The sequence below is a fragment of the Eurosta solidaginis genome, chromosome 2 (genome assembly GCF_040869045.1).
Source record: "Eurosta solidaginis isolate ZX-2024a chromosome 2, ASM4086904v1, whole genome shotgun sequence".
Lineage (NCBI taxonomy): Eukaryota > Metazoa > Arthropoda > Insecta > Diptera > Tephritidae > Eurosta > Eurosta solidaginis.
Window position 1 is genome coordinate 200,810,843 of NC_090320.1, and position 21,548 is coordinate 200,832,390.

Below are 21,548 nucleotides of genomic sequence, written 5' to 3' on the forward strand. Positions count from 1 at the left end.
TTAATGAATTGATAGAATATTTTGCATACCAACCATACGCGTACAGACAATTTTAAACAAACAGCAATAATTTATTTTTATCAATAAGCCCAAAATTCTCTAAAATTCAATATGAAAATTGAAGTCGAACAAAATTTTAGCATAACAAATCGTAGGCCAAGCAGTGGCACTCTTAGCCTATTTTTATGAAGGCAAAAATAACTCGAAAATACAGTAAAAATATCTAAACTGTGTAAAGTTTCTACATCGCTGTTCTGCATTTTATTTATGAGCTCATAAAGACCATGTTTATTTATATAAAAGAAATCACTTAAACGATGACAATATGAAGAAAATATAAAATAAATAGGATTGTGTTAGACACCCACCAATAAATTTGCTCCTTATTAGGTTGGAAAATTTTGAGAAATATTCGTTATATGAAAAACTGCTTACATTAAATTAGTAATTAACAAGTAAGGACGGGACTGTCTTTGGCTGTGCCGAAGACTTCATACCTTTCATGAATGGGACTGAACAATAATCTTATCCCATTCGTAATCTCCAAATAATGCGCTGTATAATATAAGAAATATATAGTGAACAGATGTGCATACCTAAACGATTTTAAGATAAATATAAAATAAACAAGTAAGGAAGGTTAAGTTCGGGTGTAACCGAACATTACATACTCAGTTGAGAGCTATGGTGACAACATAAGGGAAAATAACCATGTAGGAAACTGAACCGAGGGAAACCCTGGAATGTGTTTGTATGACATGTGTATCAAATGAAAGGCATTAAAGAGTATTTTATGAGGGAGTGGGCCATAGTTCTATAGGTGGACGCCATTTACGGATATTGCCATAAAGGTGGATCAGGGTTGACTCTAGAATTTGTTTGTACGATATGGGTATCAAATGAAAAGTGTTAATGAGTAGTTTAAAAGGGAGTGGGCCTTAGTTCTATAGGTGGAACCGTTTTTGAGATATCGTGATAAAGGTGGACCAGGGCTGACTCCAGAATGTGTTGTTACGATATGGGTATCAAATGAAAAGTGTTAATGAATATTTTAAAAGGAAGTGACCCTTAGTTCCATAGGTGGACGCCGTTTCGAGATATCTCCATAAAGGTGGACCAGGGGTGACCCTAGAATTTGTTTGTACAATATGGGTATCAAAAGAAAGGTGTTAATGAGTATTTTAAAAGGGAGTGACCTTTAGTTCCATAGGTGGACGCCGTTTCGAGATATCTCCATAAAGGTGGACCAGGGGTGACCCTAGAATTTGTTTGTACAATATGGGTATCAAAAGAAAGGTGTTAATGAGTATTTTAAAAGGGAGTGGGCCTTAGTTCTATTGGTGGACGCCGCTTCGAAATATCGCCATAAAGGTGGACTCTAGAATGTGTTTGTACGATATGGGTATCAAATTAAAGGTACTAATGAGGGTTTTAAAAGGGAGTGGTGGTAGTTGCATAGGTGGTAGTCTCTTCGAAATATCGCCATAAAGGTGGACCAGGGGTGACTCTAGAATATGTTTGTACGATATGGGTATCAAATTAAAGGTATTAATGAGGGTTTTAAAAGGGAGTGGTGGTAGTTGTATAGGTGGTCGCCTTTTCGAGATATCGCCATAAAGGTGGTCCAGGGGTGACTCTAGACTTTGTTTGTACGATATGGGTATCAAATGAAAGATGTTAATGAGTATTTTTAAAAGGGAGTGGGCCTTCGTTCTATAGGTGGTCGCCTTTTCGAGATATCGCCATAAAGGTGGACCAGGGGTGACTCTAGAATATGTTTGTACGATATGGGTATCGAATTAAAGGTATTAATGAGGGTTTTAAAAGGGAGTGGTGGTAGTTGTATAGGTGGTCGCCTTTTCGAGATATCGCCATAAAGGTGGACCAGGGGTGACCCTAGAATTTATTTGTACGATATGGGTATCAAATGAAAGGTGTTAATGAGTATTTTAAAAGGGAGTGGGCCTTAGTTCTATTGGTGGACGCCGTTTCGAAATATCGCCATAAAGGTGGACCAGGGGTGACTCTAGAATGTGTTTGTACGATATAGGTATCAAATTAAAGGTACTAATGAGGGTTTTAAAAGGGAGTGGTGGTAGTTGTATATGTGAAGGCGTTTTCCAGATATCGACCAAAATGTGGACCAGGGTGACCCAGAAAATCATCTATTGGATACCGCTAATTTATTTATATATGTAATACCTGCCAAGATTTCAAGGGTGTTTTATTTCGCCCTGCAGAACTTTTTCATTTTCTTCTACTTAACATGGTAGGTGTCACAACCATTTTACAAAGTTTTTTCTAAAGTTATATTTCGCGTCAATAAACCAATCCAATTACCATGCTTCATCCCTTTTTTCGTATTTGGTATAGAATTATGGCATTTTTTCATTTTTCGTAATTTTCGATATCGAAGAAGTGGGCGTGGTTATAGTCGGATTTCGTTCATTTTTTATACCAATATAAAGTGAGTTCAGATAAGTACGTGAACTGAGTTTAGTAAATATATATCGATTTTTGCTCAAGTTATCGTGTTAACGGCCATGCGGAAGGACAGACGAACTAAATGAAAAAGGGCGGAGCCACGCCCATTTTGAAATTTTCTTTATTTTTTGTATTTTGTTGCATCATATCATTACTAGAGTTGAATGTTGACATAATTTACTTATATACTGTAAAGATATTAAATTTTTTGTTAAAATTTTACTTAAAAAAAAAATTTTTTTAAAAGTGGGCGTGGTCCTTCTCCGGTTTTGCTTATATTTATTAAGCATACATATAGTAACAGGAGTAACGTTCCTGCCAAATTTCATCATGATATCTTCAACGACTGCCAAATTACAGCTTGCAAAATTTTAAATTACCTTCTTTTAAAAGAAGGCGGTGCCACGCCCATTGTCCAACATTTTACTAATTTTCTATTCTTCGTGATAAGTTCAACTCACCTACCAAATTTCATCGCTTTATCTGTCCTTGGTAATGAATTATTGCACTTTTTCGGTTTTTCGAAATTTTCGTTATCGAAAAAGTGGGCGTGGTTATAGTCCGATATCGTTCATTTTAAATAGCGGTCTGAGATGGGTGCTCAGGAACCTACATACCAAATTTCACCAAGATACCTCAAAATTTACTCAAGTTATCGTGTTAACGGACGGACGGACGGACGGACATGGCTCAACCAAATTTTTTTTCGATCCTGATGATTTTAATATATGGAAGTCTATATCTATCTCGATTCCTTTATACCTGTACAACCAACCGTTATCCAATCAAACATAATATACTCTGTGAGCTCTGCTCAACTGAGTATAAAAATAGAAAAAAAAACCCCCTTATCTGAACGATCGTTTGTATGGGATATATATTATATATAGCACCGATCGAAATGATTTATACAGGAAATCTTCTATGATATATTAAAATATATATCACCAAGTTTCACGTTTTTGTATTGGAAACTAAGGGAGAAATGGCCAAAAATCTTTCTATCTGAACGATCGGTTGTATGGGATAGGTATATACTACATACATATAGCTCCGCTCAAAGTGATTTTTTCAGGAAATCTTCCATGATATATTAGAATAAATATCACCAAGCTTGACGTTTTTATATTGGAAATTAAGGGAGAAATGGCTAAAAATCTTTCTGTCTGAAGGATCGCTCCGATCTAAGTAATTTTTTCAGAAAATCTTCTATGATATTGTAACGAATTTACTTGCAAATCCTCTTATTTGCAACCCTCTGCTAAGTTCGAATCACTAAACTGTTAATAAATAACTCAAATATTTAATAATGCAAAATGGCCCTTATTAAAGTACTTCACAATAACACTCAAACTTTGCAACGAATAGCTTGCTTAATAACCAAACTGATTGATAGCTCAAATGAAACTCTACTATTGCCCGCCAGATTGCGTGCTTAATCAATAACTGCTTGATAGCTCAAATCACACTGAATTCCAGCGCCTCTACATTTGCTGCCTTCGATACTCTCTGAATTCAACGTTGCATCTTCTAGGCGCTTCCATTTCCAGAATCTTCTAGTCCATCAACTCTCAAACTTCTCAGTGTAACTACAATTGCACGATTTTATAGCTTCTCATTGCATACTTTCAGGAGTATCTCAGATATATGCATGTGTTTGTGCATTGACTCTCCGCTGCTCGTATACGTACATGGTGCATATGTGTAGACGCAATTATTGTTTCGTTTATGTAGATACATAATGATTGAATTAATGATGTGAATTCACGTCACTGCTTAGCATCGGCTTAGAGATAGCAGCACCCCTTAGTTTTGCTAATATTCGTAACAGTACTTTCTAAATTAAGGGAGAAATGGCCAAAAATCTTTCTATCTGAACGATCGATTGTATGGGATATAACTATATATAGCTCCGACCAAATTGATTTTTTCTGGATATCTTCTATGATATATTAGAATATATACCACCGAGTTTCACGTTTATACTTTCTAAATTGCGGCAGGAATGACCAAAATCGTCTTATCTGAACGATCGGTTGTATGGGAGATATATGTTATAGTGGTCCGAGCCTACCGGATCCGACAAATGTCTCTTATAATACAAAAATACATCCTTTTGCCAAATTTCATTGAGATATCTCAAAATTTGTGGGACTAGTTTGCGTTCAAACAGACAGACGGACGGACAGACGGACGTGGCTATATCAACTCAGTTCGTCGCCCTGATCAATTCGGTACACTTAATGGTGAGTCTATCTTCCATATTTCTCAACGTTACAAACATCGGACCAAAGTTAATATACCATTTCATGTTCATGAAAGGTATAATAATGCTATGCTGCTAGGGAGTTTTTATTAGTATTGCTCCGGCTCTTAACATCAACAGAGCATAGCGCAGAACCGAAGCATAAAAAATGATAGCATCTCTTAAGGCCCCGTCACGAAAGCAGTTTTTCATATAGACGCGTTTAACGCAATCTGTATGATGCATGATGAGTAGATTGTACGTATTTTAAAGGAGAACGGCAGATCGAGCTAGGCTGGCATCATATGACATGGAAAAGTAGCCAAATTCAACATTTGCTTTGGCTAAGGTGTTTTCTTACTTTGGAAGTGAAATTATTTTTCCCTATTGTTGGTACTTTTCTAATATTTTCACAGTTATAAACTGCAATTTAACAATAGTGAGAATTTGTATACCAGTACTTTGCGAAATTTTCTATGTGAATGGTCAAGGCAAAATTAACTTTAGTTGCCAAGTCTGAAGTTCCTTTATATTTACAAAAGCAACATCTTGCGCGATGAACGCATCCACAATATGAAAAACTTCATTATGGTCGGCCACAAGGCTCTGCTATCAGCTAAGCCCTGTTTGAGAGCGGCGCAAGTATAGTATTTCGGTCGTTGTTTTTTTCCCGCTATTTGCTTTAAAAATGTTATAATTTTTTTTATGCACGGCTCAGCTCCACGTCCTGTCCATGTTCAGAGACGAAGCTGTAGTGCAGAGCATATTTTCCGTTGCTACTGTCACTCAGGAGTAGCATATGCAAACACTATATTAAAGTTATCAAATATCGCACACCACTATGAATTCCAACTACCGTGATTAAAAAATTGCTGCCAGTACTAGAAATAAGACAACGAAAGCACGAAAGGGAAATTGATTTCTAATACGAAGGCAATTGTCAGGGGGAAAAATGTTACAAAGATTTGTGACCAGCCTTTTAGGATGTGGTAACGGAATAATTTTAAGGCGTGTAATAGTTTGGTAACACGCGGTTTTCCGAACTCTTAAGGAAGAGATTATACCTACTTCTCTCACCAACAATGAGGAGGTGTCTTTGTTTCAAAACATGGTTGGATATGACGTCGGAGCACACCCAAGCACTTTGCGAACTATAACAATTCGTTTTATTTCCACTACTACTACCTTTTACCTCGCTTTTTATTTATAGTAAAGAGAGCACGAGCTCGATCTATTTGCTCTACAGACTCGACTCGAGCAAAAGCTCGGTTTTTATGCATGAGGGCCAATTTTTGTAAGTGTTTTCATGACAGTTCAGTGACACAAACCTATAATAATAAACAGAGGAATCATCAAAGTCATAGATAGATATACATTGTTCATACCAACAAAACCCTCTCAATTTAAGCGATAAAAATGTTTAAAGGACATAACAAACGTTAGGGCTTCATTCTCTATTACGAAACGAACGTTCGTTTCGCCTGAGAGACGAATCGCTAGTGTATTTGCATTATGTCAAACGATGGAAACATATCATTTGACACTTGCTTTCGCCTTCTTATTTGACATAAAGTAAGAATCGTAAAGGCAGAACGGAAATGATAGAGAATACCATTACTAGACGAAATCGTTTGGAAGCGAACCGCTCGTCTGAGCTATCGTTCGTAATACAGAATGAAGCCCTTATGAAATTAATAATAATAAATAAATTCCAACAACATTTAAAAAAAAAAAAATTTTACCAAAAAACTGTTTTGCAAAATTTTTCTACCAATAAACCACAATCCCACGAATTTACTTGATAATAAATGTTTTACTTGAAAGTTATAGGACTAAACTTAACGAATTTAGTTTTCGTTAAGTTTAGTCCTATACTAAAAAAAATTGTTTAAGCGTCTTTCCGACAGCATCTACGAAAACCAATATATTTCAAAATCAAAAGAAGAACAACTACCGAAGATATAGCACGGCCGTATAAAAATCCCTAAATGTTTTCATGCATTTGGTGGTTCGAAAATATTAAGGGTTATTTATGAATTCAGGATCAGACTAAGGTAGATATAAGACATTAAGCAAAAGAAAAATAATTAATAACAAAATTCAATATTTCTAACGCGTCATCGAAATAAACACTTACACAATTTTTTATGGCTACCTACATATATGGATAGAAAGAATATTGGAAAAGCAAATGAAAATAACTAAATATTAAGGGCTGACTGAAAGATCACGCTGCTTAAAATATTTAAAAAAAGCGGCCCCATAAAACTTTTTCCATGTAAAGCTCATCGTTCCCAGTTTTAGGTTAGTTTTGAAGTTGAACGCAATATGGAATTTTCAATAAATTTCCATATCGTCGCCCACTAACCAGAAGCATGAATGTGCAATTTTTCCGATTTTGTGTTATAGGCCTCGTTATATTACCCTTTAGATTCTCTAGGTTCTACTTAAATCTAGAGCTTCCTAAGCACGTGGAAATCCCAATAATTTGCAGTGCCATTTTCATAAATGTACATTTCAATCACACAAAGTTGAGCCAGAAAAATGAATGTAGCACATTCATGTAGCAACAAGGTAATGATTTTCCTGTTGGTATGACACATTCGTTTATATGGCTAAACAATTTTGGAAAAAAAGTAAGAACAGCACACATTCGTATATTCGAATGTTCCGGTATACGTGCTTGAATGGTGGGCACCAACTCGTAACTCACCAAAACTTTTCGAGGTTCACACACAATTGTATGACGATTTTTTAATTATAATTATTTTACTCAGGGAGCTGTAAAACTACCCATGCGATATATGTATATGCTAGTTGAGATACACAAAAGATGAGCTGTATAAGGTATTCTTCATAAAAAATTATACCGATGAAGAATTTTTAATAGCTGAATATCTGAAAAAAGATAGTTGTTTAATTCGAGACAAACCGATTTATTCGAAGCCGTTGTCTCTTCTCAAATCAAAACTAAAATACTTGAAAAAATTGTGTGAAAAACTGGTTATATCAAAAGAATATCATTCTTTTTATAAAAATCTTGAGGGCAACGCTTTACCCAAACCCAATATTTCAGAGATTCTGATTCTGATAAGAATAAGAACTAGTTCTAAGTTTGCAATAATATCTTAAATAAAAACACATTAGTGTATATGAAATTGATTTAAATGTATAACTTTTTCGTTTAGATACATACTTTCTATAAGTCAAAACCGTGGATGTTTTCCCAAATACTGTGATGCTCCGAATCCCAATCCGCCAACAGAATTGGCCTAGCAGGTATTGGCTTGGCCCTAACATTATTTAAAAATCAATATGCAGTGATTTTTTTTACGTGTTTTGAGGTTAAGGCCATACCATGACAACTTGAGCCAATTCTTATAGCGTATTTGATTCAGCGCATCAAAATGTATAGAAAACATGAGTCGCATTACCTGATCCGACTACTTTTAATTATACTCAGTTGAGCAGAGCTCACAGAGTATATTAACTTTGATTGGATAACGGTTGGTTGTACAGGTATAAAGGAATCGAGATAGATATAGGCTTCCATATATCAAAATCATCAGTATCGAAAAAAAATTTGATTGAGCCATGTCCGTCCGTCCGTCCTTTAACACGATAACTTGAGTAAATTTTGAGGTATCTTGATGAAATTTGGTATGTAGATTCCTGGGCACTCATCTCAGATCGCTATTTAAAATGAACGATATCGGACTATAACCACGCCCACTTTTTCGATATCGAAAATTTCGAAAAACCGAAATAATGCGATAATTCATTGCCAAAGGCAGTTAAAGCGATGAAACTTGGTAGATGGATTGACGTTATGACGCAGAATAGAAAATTAGTAAGATTTTGGACAATGGGCGTGGCACCGCCCACTTTTACAAGAAGGTAATTTAAAAGTTTTGCAAGCTGTAATTTGGCAGTCGTTGAAGATATCATGATGAAATTTGGCAGGAACGTTACTACTGTTACTACATATGTGCTAAATAAAAATTAGCAAAATTGGATGAAGAACACGCCCACTTTTTAAAAAAAAATTTTTTTAATTCAAATTTTAACAAAAAATTTAATATCTTTACTGTATATAAGTAAATTAAGTCAAAATTCAACTCCGGTAATGATATGATGCAACAAAATACAAAAATAAAAGAAAATTTCAAAATGGGCGTGGCTCCGCCCATTTTCATTTAGTTTGTCTAGAATACTTTTAATGCCATAAGTCGAACAAAAACTTACCAATCCTTCTCAAATTTGGTAGGGGCATAGATTCTATGACGGTAACTGTTCTCTGTGAAAATGGGCGAAATCGGTGGAAGCCACGCCCAGTTTTTATACACAGTCCACCGTCTGCCTTCCGCTCGGCCGTTAACACAATAACTTGAGCAAAAACCGACATATATTTACTAAACTTAGCCCACGTACTTATCTGAACTCACTTTATCTTGGTATAAAAAATGGCCGAAATCCGACCATAACCACGCCCACTTTATCGATATCGAAAATTACGAAAAATGAAAAACTGGATTGGTTTATTGACGCAAAAACTTTAGAAAAAACTTTGTAAAATGGGTGTGACACCTACCATATTAAGTAGAAGAAAATGAAAAAGTTCTACAAGGCGAAATCAACAGCCCTTGGAATCTTGGCAGGAATACTGTTAGTGGTATTGCATATATAAATAAATTAGCAGTACCCGACAGATGATTTTCTGGATCACCTGGTCCACATTTTGGTCGATATCGCGAGAACGCCTTCACATATACATCTAAGGGCCACTCGCTTTTAAAACCCTCATTAATACCTTTAATTTGATATCCATATCGTACAAACATATTCTAGAGTCACCCCTGGCCCACCCTAATGGCGATATCTCGAAAAGGCGTCCACCTATAGACCTAATGCCCACTCCCTCTTAAAATGCTCAGTAACACCTTTCGTTTGATACCCATATCGTACAAACATTCTAGAGTCACCCCTGGCCCACCCTAATGGCGATATCTCGAAAAGGCGTCCACCTATAGACCTAATATCCACTCCCTCTTAAAATGCTCAGTATCACCTTTCGTTTGATACCCATATCGTACAAACATTCTAGAGTCACCCTGGCCCACCCTAATGGCGATATATCGAAAAGGCGTCCACCTATAGACCTAATGCCCACTCCCTCTTAAAATGCTCAGTAACACCTTTCGTTTGATACCCATATCGTACAAACATTCTAGAGTCACCCCTAGCCCACCCTAATGACGATATCTCAAAAAGGCGTCCACCTATAGACCTAATGCCCACTCCCTCTTAAAATGCTCAGTAGCACCTTTCGTTTGATACCCATATCGTACAAACATTCTAGAGTCACCCTTGGTCCACCTTTATGGCGATATCTCGAAAAGGCGTCCACCTATAGAACTAAGGATTACTCCCTTTTAAAATACTCATTACGACCTTTCATTTGATACCCATATCGTGCAAACACATTCTGGAGTCACCCTGGCCCACCCTAATGGCGATATCTCGAAAAGGCGTCCACATATAGACCTAATGCCCGCTCCCTCTTAAAATGCTCAGTAACACCTTTCGTTTGATACCCATATCGTACAAACATTCTAGAGTCACCCTTGGTCCACCTTTATGGCGATATCTCGAAAAGGCGTCCACCTATAGAACTAAGGATTACTCCCTTTTAAAATACTCATTACCACCTTTCATTTGATACCCATATCGTACGAACACATTCTAGAGTCACCCCTGGCCCACCCTAATGGCGATATCTCGAAAAGGCGTCCACCTATAGACGTAATGCCCACTCCCTCTTAAAATGCTCAGTAACACCTTTCGTTTGATACCCATATCGTACAAACATTCTAGAGTCACCCCTGGCCCACCCTAATGGCGATATCTCGAAAAGGCGTCCACCTATAGACCTAATGCCAACTCCCTCTTAAAATGCTCAGAAACACCTTTCGTTTGATACCCATATCGTACAAACACATTCTAGGGTCACCCCTGGCCCACCCTAATGACGATATCTCGAAAAGGCGTCCACCTATAGACTTCATGCCCACTCCCTCTTAAAATGCTCAGTAACACCTTTCGTTTGATACCCATATCGTACAAACATTCTGGAGTCCCCCTTGGTCCACCTTTATGGCGATATCTCGAAAAGGCGTCCACCTATAGAACTAAGGATTACTCCCTTTTAAAATACTCATTACCATCTTTCATTTGATACCCATATCATACAAACACATTCTAGAGTCACCCCTGGCCCACCCTAATGGCGACATTTCGAAAAGGCGTCCACCTAAAGACCTAATGCCCAATCCCTCCTAAAATGCTCAGTAACACTTTTCGTTTGATACCCATATCGTACAGACATTCTAGAGTCACCCCTGGCCCACCCTAATGGCGATATCTCGAAAAGGCGTCTACCTATAGACCTAATGCGCACTCCCTCTTAAAATGCTCAGTAACACCTTTCATTTGATTCCCATATCGTGCAAACACATTCTAGAGTCACCCTGGCCCACCCTAATGGCGATATCTCGAAAAGGCGTCCACATATAGACCTAATGCCCGCTCCCTCTTAAAATGCTCAGTAACACCTTTCGTTTGATACCCATATCGTACAAACATTCTAGAGTCACCCTTGGTCCACCTTTATGGCGATATCTCGAAAAGGCGTCCACCTATAGAACTAAGGATTACTCCCTTTTAAAATACTCATTACCACCTTTCATTTGATTCCCATATCGTACAAACACATTCTAGAGTCACCCCTGGTCCACCTTTATGGCGATTTCTCGAAAAGGCGTTCACCTATAGAACTAACCCCATTCCCTTTTAAAATACTCATTACCACCTTTCATTTGATACCCATATCGTACAAACACATTCTAGAGTCACCCCTGGTCCACCTTAATGGCGATATATCGAAAAGGCGTCCACCGATAGACCTAAGGCCCACTCCCTCTTAAAATGCTCAGTAACACCTTTCATTTCATACCCATATCGTACAAACAAATTCTACAGTCAGCCCTGGTCCACCTTTATGGCGATATCCCTAAATGGCGTCCATCCATAGAACTATGGCCTACTCTCTCCTAAAATACTCTTTAATACCTTCCATTTGATACACATGTCATACAACCACATTCCAGGGTTACCCTAGGTTCATTTTCCTACATGGTGATTTTCCTTATTTTGTCTCCATAGCTCTCAACTGAGTATGTAATGTTCGGTTACACCCGAACTTAGCCTTCCTTACTTGTTTTTTTCTATAGCTGTGTTAACAAAAAATTAGATCAGTTTTTAAAATTTTTGTTGCGCCAGAAAAATGAATGTGCTAAATCTCGGAAAATAGAAGGGATGCGAGCAGAACAATTATCTAAGATGAAAGAGCATAGTGTGAATATAATATGTAGATACACTTTTACATTAGGAACTAATTCTTCTAATCTTGAGGGAGCAATAAACTTTCAAACTCGATTTCCCATCATTTTCATTTTGGCACATTCATGCTTCTGGCAAGCGGGCGACGATATAAATAATCAATTTTAGACTTTCTTTGCATTCTTTACTAAACAACATTTGCCATCATATTATACGGTTATAGAAGGAAAACTTCGTATTGTTAAATATCGAAGGAGATCAAGAACAATAAAATGAGGTTTGTTAAGTTTAAGTTCCTTGCCTAAATTCTACTTTGTTTCCCTGGAAATGACGTTGTCCAACACTATAAATCCATAAGTTTCAAGTCGTCCATGATGTTTTCAGATATCAGACGAAGGCTGAGCTTGTTTCAAATAGTAAGTGCTCTGCTGGGCGCCGTTGTTATAACCCACCTTTACTCTCTATTACTTGAATTTGTTTAACACATATGCTATTCGAGGAAACCAATACCTAGGTAGTTCTGTTTTATTATGGAAAATGTCTGTAATAAAAACTAAATTGTGATAGTAACGGGCTGTGAGTGAACCAAATAGGTTTGGCAGAGCGCGAATTGGGGTAACAGGTCTGCCTGCGCGATGCATTTGTGCTTTGAAATAAAGTATGTTCAGGCATTCGCAGACCAGCCTGCATAGTAGCACATTCATTTTCGGAGTTGTAATTGCTGTTCGGATAAATGAGTAAATAATGAATCCCCATAGGCGAAGGAGCACTGAATATCCTCCCCTAATGGCAGGGACTTCCGCTTGGAGGGCAATGCACTGTATAAATATTGGCAGTCCACTATTCACTGTACTGTTTTCATCACAAGAAACCTTTTATATTTGAGGAGAAATGAGAACTGGCAGATCAGGTGCCCTTTGTTTTAGGTAGTCGATAGAAAATTGGGTTGATTCAGACCGCCCAGTCACTAAATCAAGATTAATGTACAGAATATCGCACGAGTAAACTAAAGAACTTTTTACTTTACAACGTTAACCAGGAGCTCAGCGTAAGTTTCTACAAGGCAAAGTTTTTATGCAAGGTTCTGGAGTAGGCTGCTGATGATCACAACTCACTAACATCGATTTATGTGTTGATCCTAGCCGCACCAATCAAACAAAATGAGGAGTGAATGTTTGCGGATCGTTGAATTTATACCTTTAGAGGTCCGTACTGGCTTAATATTATTTCCTCGTATACAATGGTGTCGTAAGGAGCTTATTCAAAGCCATAGACCTGACGGATAAAGGGAAAATGCTGAACGGATTTGAACCGATTAACCTTTCAATTCAAGCCATTTCAAATCGATTTGCACTAATCGGTATTCTGAGTTTTGAACAGGCCTTAAAGTTAAACTTTATGATTTCACAAAGTTCGAGGTCCCGCATAAGGCAAGAGCGACGTTTGCTGCGTACAACCTGTATTTCATTGTTATTACTTTCGTAAATATATTCAACGAATCAAACTTTTATTAATCTCACACATGTACTGGCATATGAATACTTTTGAATTTTCAAAAAGCATGCTGCCACTCATAATTAAGTTATAATTAAATTAAGTGCAGAATTTGAAATATTGTTAAAAATTTAATGTGAAACAATTACGGAAATAATGCCAAGAATTTTTTTAGATGTCAAAGAATTTTCCGTTCGTAATTAATACTTTTTTATAACTTTTTCTCAAAGAGTATTTGTATTATAGATAAAAATAAGGCAAACAAACTTTTAAAGGCTACCTTTATATAACTTAACCAACAATGGTCATATGATTTCAAATAATTTGAATCCGCCATCTAGCGAAATTTTTGCCGCATGTTGCATTGTCAGCGGGATTAGAAATATGTTCCCAGCTACAAGTCCCAAGCATTGGGGGAAATCAATTCAAATTTTATAGCAGGATTCCATATATTTCGAAGGAATTATCCGACCAGTGCACCACCGTGGGAATTTTCTTTCACATCACCGGGATCTGAATAATAATGAAGAATAATCTCACGCAGTACTTTATTAAGAAGTGCATATTCTACAATGCAAAGAAGAATTGAAAAACTTCGCTTAGACCGGACAATATATCTTTACTGGGTTCCCGGTAATAAAGGGATAGAAGGTAACGGAAAGGCCCGACGTGTTGTCAAAGGAAGTTGCAGCAGTCGCTGAATAGAGGATAGATGTCCTAATCCGTTTGGGAGAAATCAAAGGGAGACAGGAGTTGCATATGATCCAACAAGCAGGAAAGGCGTGGACAAAAGGGCTGCAAAATATCTAAGATGATGTGGAAAGCCTACGATATTAGACTCACAAATTGGCTCGTATCTCTGAAGAGAGAAGACTTTAGGCTCATGATGGGCATCCTAACTAGACACTGCCTTCTGGCGTCACATGCTTATAAGTTAGGCCTCGTCAGTAACAGCAGGTGGAGGAAGTGCGAGCTGCACGAAGAAACGGTTGAACCCGTTCTGAGTTCGTATCCTGCACTCGCCAAGTCAACGCTAAAGCAATTAGAGGCGGCAGAGTTGCCAGTTCTCGAGGCAACAATTAAGTTAAGACAACTTTTAGTGTTTGCCAAGAGGTCGGAGTTATTCTGTTACATAAATCCTGTCACCTGATTGGGTTTCTTCCGTTTGGTAGGCAAACAAATTCTGGTAATACTATGGACATATTCAGTTTATGTGAGGTCTTTCTTTACCGGCCAGTTCAACCTTACCTAACTGGGATCTGAAACTCGTTTCTGCACAAATTTTCCAAATCCATGCGTCACCTAGTGAGATTTTTGCCCTCATGTTGTATAGTCGTAGTGTCTTAAGAAAGATTTGAGTTTCAGGTTTTTGGCTTCTCGGCAAGCTTCTTTAAAATATATTGCAAGGTTTTACGTTTAGTTTGACGATTCCACCGATTTTTAACTTTTCAATTGTGTCGATCCGTACACCTCCCAGCGGAGTTCATCTTTTTTCATGTAACACTGTTTCCAGTTTCAGGACTATCATCCTAGTTCCCAGTCTCTAACTCTTAATATTGTTCCTGCTTGTGTGCCACATATCCATGTTCAAAACTGTATACCGAGCTTTAAGTAGATTTTAGGCAAACAGCCGACCTGGGTATATACATTGTTACTCTTTGCGTCGCTGGAGTATCATTTGGTTTCATCGTTATAAAGATTATGCCACCCCAGCGCTGAAAACCTCAAGTCCCCTCACTCAAGACCAAAGAGCATTTTCAACTCTGAAAAACATTGTCCATGATAGCCTCCTGTACCCGCGTCAGGTCTTCCTGACACAGGGCCTTCATCATACCGCGTGGCTGAAACCCGAGTATTTGAGTGCGTCGTTTCCTACGGTATTTTTAGTCTGATTCTTGACTTTTCAGCGGGCGGTATTTGAATTTGTTTGTAAATAGTAACCTATGGAGAGGCTATTTAGGTTCTTTTCTTCAGATTTGAGGTTGTATTGCTATTAAGATTGTGTATTAATGAATTGAATTAAAGCTAAGGCATGTCCGGTAAAAACGTTTTTACTTTCACAGATAGTTCTTGACTTTTGGTTCCTCTTCTTCTGATCTTAATCTGTATTTGCAAAAGTTAACATATTTTCGCGATTTTTATAACTCGATTTTAAACAAACAGCTCTGCGTGCTTTACATATTTGACCCTTTGTCTAAAAATATTGCTCAATTAAAAAATGTCATTCTACTACTGTAAATACATTTATATGATTCTTACAACCACAAGCATAGTAAATGTAATATCCTGAATAGAAACCATCTTATCCAGTATTGCAAAGCGTTGAAGGAGAAAAATGGAAATGAGAACGAAAACCACAGCCTGTCAACAAGTTATTATCGAATGCCATTGTCGTGCGATTGCAAACATAAATGAAATATTCGGGTTATAACTAGCCAGCAGGCAAGGACACTGGCATGCTTGTTGTTATTTCCATGTCATATTTTTCTAAATAGCGAAAAAAGTGTAAAATACTTTAGGATACCAGATTGGCACTGCAACATGGGCTTTTATAAATAAGTGAAATGTTTTCTCCGTTCGGTCACCGTTGTGATGTGGTGGTAGCGAGCTCCGCCTACCACACCCAAGATTCTGGGTTTGAGCCACAGGCAAAGCAAGATCAAAAATTTAGCAACAAGTTTTTTAAATTAGAGAAATAATTCTAAGTGGCATCGCCTCTCGACAGTGATTTGGGAAATACTCCGAGTGTACTTCTGCTATGAAAAGCTTGCAGATGTCAGTCGAAGTCGGAGTAAAATATCGAGGTCCCGTCCCGCCAATGTGAAGGAAAAATTAAAAGGAGCACGACGCACCTTGTATTTTTTTATGTCCTGCTTTCTGATTCTCAAATCAAAAAGTTTATGATACGATTTTGATTTACTGTTTGTAAAAGAATCATAAGTAATTGAAAGAGGGGCAAGGCATTTGTGTATTTGTTGCTGCTTTCTGAATTAGATTCAATTAGCAGATCCAAAGCTAAAGAATCAGTACAGTTTAAGTTAGTTATCGTCAAGACCGAGATACTGAGAGTAAGTGAACGCAACAATATGTTGAATAGTTATGTTTGTATGTATGTCAACCTGCCCATACTTTGTATGGATCCGTCATGGAGCAGAAGACTGAAATCTTTAAATCAATAAAATAGCCGAATTGAGAAGTTTTCCCCATCACAAGATACTTATTTCACTATACAGCATTTTGCCTGGAATTGAACCAAACTGATTTTTTTCTATATATTATATATAACAGAACTCTTAAATAATGATGACTAAAGGTAATGATTACCCGTTCAATTGAATATTTTCTTTAAAAACCATTTAATGATTACTTGCCAATAACAAAAAAAATCATGATTTTCCCGATTATTGAAAAAAATCAAAAAAATCAAAATTAATCAAAAAAGGTTTTTATTTTTCATTATTTTAGATTTTTTTCAATAATCGGAAAAATCATGATCCTTTTTTTATTTTTTTCTAATGGCAATAAAATCGTTTTCGGAAAACAATTGAAATAATCAGTGACCATTAAAATAAGAATCTAAATTAATTGATTACTAATGCCAATCAAATTTAACAGGTCTAATTGATACATAAGTAAAAAAAGTACCGTTTTTCGAGATAAGCCTCCAAGACATATACTTATGTGGAGTTCGAAATTTAGAACCTTTGCCGCTATATTTTACATCATTCACCTCTTCCTGCTAAAGAGCCTACTTCTAGCGCTTGGTATACATATGTAGGTAAATGTTGGGGTCTTCTTGCCGTAATCCGCCAATCCACAGTTTTTATATTACAAGCCTCCCATATACCTATTTTCACGAGAAATTTCTAAATCGTCATCTCATTAACGTTAAAGGTATTTTGATATGTCCCCTAGTTGTAGACAATGTTATACTCTGAACATAAAGCCACTCAGTTCCGTAGATTGAAACATTGCTAGGATTCTTGAAGCTGCGAAATAACGCCCGCGGCATAAACCCAAAAATAGAGATGGTGCCTGTGGTCCTTATTTCACATCCAAAAGGGAAACAGTACCCGTTGAGGAATGGCAATACAGAGTGCTGGCGGACAAAATCTCTGGCTTTTGACTGTTTTTTTTTTTTGTTTCAGGTAAGTTCCGAGCCTAGGTATTTGCACAAAGTAACTAACATCGCACCTGTTATGCCAACGCAAACTAGTCGTTCCTGCTTGCTTAGTTTTGTAAGTCTGCTTTCCTCCACTGCAATTTTCGGGTACTGGCATTTGAGTATGGGGTTCGCGGGCAATTAGCGGCATAAGACTTTGCTGAATCTTTGCGTATGCGGCTGAGGGCATGTTTATGCTAATCTGGTACAAACAGTGTTTTTCTAGTGTGACGTATATCTTAATAATGCTTGGAGAGATTCCCCTTATATCTGATTAGCTTTACCCGGCGTACGTTGTAACGCCCGAGATTGAATGTTGCGTTATTTTTTCTGTTTTGTTGGTTGATAATTTAGTTTATTGTTCTGTAAATTGAATTGAATTTTGTACGCATATTTGGTGAAATTTTCGTTTAAAACATTTTATTATTGTATCTTATTGTAAAACAAAATATTTTTGTTTTTTTCGTTCGGTGCAAAGATAAACAAATTTTTTGGCGTTCCAACTGTAGAACAAGCAACGTATAGCTGGCCATGGGAAAAGCACGGACTCTCTAAATTTAATCCTGCAACAGTAAGCGATTGTCCTTGTGCTTTGCTGATTACAATTGTAAAAGCAAGGCGTACAGGGAACTTTAAGCGTTTAAAATTGCATGACAAATCTGCAGGAATCATTGGGATCCTTTGTATGAGCACATCTTCACCTTTGATTTTACCGCTGATGATTGTTGCTTCGATTACATTCGGCATTAATTTCTTAACGCAAAGTCTGGTTCCATTGCACAATTTTGGTGGGTCTAAATTCGAAAGAAGCATGATTGGAGAGCCAATTATCAAAGTTAATATATGCGCAGGCATTCCAGGTGGTTCTAAAGAGTTTAGAAATTAAATTGGATAGTTCACAATTTATTCTTGATCTGTAACTCTGTCGATCGATTTATATTTCTTCACTTCACCAGGAATTTGGTTTTGAATGCGATCATTGATTTTGTTAACATGATCATTTTTGGGAGCTAAGATTGCTCGTTCGCATAGCAAAAAAAAAATTTAATTTAAAATTCATAATTCTGAAATATGAAAAACCGTCGTCTTGATCGAAGAAACCTATACCCTAAATATGGTGATGATTGAAGTGTCGAAATACGTTTCCATAGGGAAAACACACACAGAATTTGATGTAGATAGACTGAAGCTAACAAATTTTTTTAACGGCGGCAGATTACTAAACGTCCAAAAGGAATAACAGCCAAACTCAGCAATGCAGTCAAACTTTAGGTGTTGAAATAACCTAGGTTTGTACGGCAGCCCAAGCTCTGAAAAATCCCATTTGTAGGGAACGCACCTTTTTTCCCAATTCCACATTTTACTGGAGGTGTTAGGACTTAACGTATATGACCAATTTTCATTATCGTACCATTACTACATCCAGACATATGCAGTATGATATATTCCATTTGTATGGGAGGTGCCACGCCCCTTTTTCCCAATTCTACATTTTATTGGTGGTGTTAGGGATTGACCTCATATAACTCCTTACTGAATTTCAATGTTCTGGCATGTATACCTTCTGAGTTATGCAGTACCAAATATTTTATTTGCATGGAAGGTGCCACGCCCCTTTTATATATCGAAATTATTTTAGCCTAAAAACTTCCTGTTGATCGAAGAAACCTATAGCCAAAATTTGGTGATGATTGAAGTGTTGGAAATACGTTTCCATAGCGAGCAGACACACACACACACACAGAGAATTTGATTTTTATATATATAGATTTGCCTGTTAGGCCAAATATTTTTTGATTTGTGTGTCAAATTGCTTTTAAGTACGTTCAACTTTTCTTGCGGGACTCTCCAAACATCCATACTTATCACATTAATAAGATTAAAGCTACCATTGGTAATTTAACAACTTTCAATTCATAATCCAAACTTGCATTCAAAAGTTTCACAAATACATTTACTCAACTTTACCATTTCAAAATTTACATTGCACTTTTGACACAACGCGAACTGATACAAACAACGGAAGCGGCAACAGTTGACTGAACTCGCATAAGTTTGTGTATGTAACATGAAACGGAATGGGCGGCAAAGGGGTCAAAGTTTAGGAATTTAGGTAGCACATTTGTTTAAATAGGCGCAACTCATAATTAGTGGACTCTTATGCGCCACGGTCGGTGCCAATGCTAAACAGAATTTTTATACACATACAAAAAAAAAATGCGACCAAACGGCGATTATATGAATAAAATGGAACAAACCATTTTATATGCAACTCAAGTGTACTTAGTGAAGTGTTGCAAGAGAAGAACAGAGGTAAAAAGACATAAGAGGTCAACCGGCTCGTTGGTCAAATTATAACTTGGCGCGCAGTTAAGGGGGGAGGAAAATATTGGTTGGTGACATGCTATTAAGTTATATAGTCGCGAAACAATGGTCTATGGTCGATGACTGTTTTCTAAAGAGGGGGAGGTATACAGTGATCTGAAGCGGATATGCGAAAATAGCGAATTGCTATAATCTTAAACTAACCATGGCGACCTTTTGGAAATCGGTTAAGAATATCTTCGACAGCGTTTGTGATCGAGGGAAACGCATCTGATGCGCATTTTCCAAATAAGACTGCGAGAGTTAGCATGAATTATAGAATTGTGTACCATCTCGAGAAGAAAGAGAAGATTACATTTATCTTGCATAAAAAGCTTTCGTTTGATGGTAGCTGGAAAAAAAGTTTAGAGTAAGTTTTTCGATAGCCTTTTTCGATTTAAGTCTAATAAAAAAATCAGCAAGCGCGGAAAAAAGATAAGAATTATTATCTAAATTTAAACTTCAGACAGCTGTCCATCTAGCTATCGCGACAGACTTTTTTGGCCACGTTTTTACTTCCTCTATGTTAGATCGCTATCATGCTTATCCGCAAAACTCAATACAAAATTCGCAAGTCTTGCCATCGATTTTTGAGTAACTTCCCATGGAGCTAAAATCTTCAACCTTGAAGCACAAATCAGAACACAATTACAGCGCTACATGTGTGAAAATAAATAAATAAATAAAACTATCACAAGGTGGTAGATCACTATTAAAATGCAATATTTAGGACAGAAAAAGCTTTTATATTGGCCAAGGATTGAAATATTTTGAAATTTTTGGAAAATCCATATAGAACATGAGGAATATTGTGTTCGATTGGTAAATACTAAACTACGAACGTGAAAGCTTGCACTTCATCCAGGACACCGAGACAATAATAAAAAAGGAAAACAAATTTCCACTAGATGGAACATGTGTCGAGATAATTCGGGTTTTTAGTAACTTGCCGACAAGCTAGAAACTTGAAATTTAAATGTGATTCAGAGGTCAATGATGGGTTAACACATATGAGAAAAAGGTTCGCTAGGTGTCGCACGGATCTAACTCTTTGGGAAAATCATCCGAAAGTGGAAGGGAAAGAGAGGGATCGAGACATAAATTTTTAAGACATCCACTAAGCAGCTACAAACTTTATCATTATACATAGTTAAGAGCACCGGGACAATGCAATAAAAGGGACAAAAAAACTGTAAACAAATTATCTATGTAAGGGACTTTCAAAGGAATTTAAGCGCAATTAAATGTGAAGCAACATCTTCCACAACCCAATTGTCAACCTCACGTTCCCGATGCCGATCCTGTTTTAAATATGGATATATCATACATAAAAACATTCGGATAGTGTCTTCATCGCTGCGAAAAATGTTCCGACTTGAAAAACTTGATTATACAGGGTCT

The 21,548-nt window shown here is 37.0% G+C and overlaps 2 protein-coding genes across 2 annotated transcripts in view; one reads left to right on the top strand and one right to left on the bottom strand.

Moving 5' to 3' along the window:
- LOC137240509 (UPAR/Ly6 domain-containing protein twit) overlaps window positions 1-21,548 on the bottom strand; it is an 86,615-nt gene that overhangs the window by 64,078 nt on the left and 989 nt on the right. The gene's annotated exons all lie outside the window — the stretch shown is intronic.
- Oseg5 (intraflagellar transport protein Oseg5) overlaps window positions 1-21,548 on the top strand; it is a 140,755-nt gene that overhangs the window by 62,298 nt on the left and 56,909 nt on the right. The window lies entirely within an intron of this gene.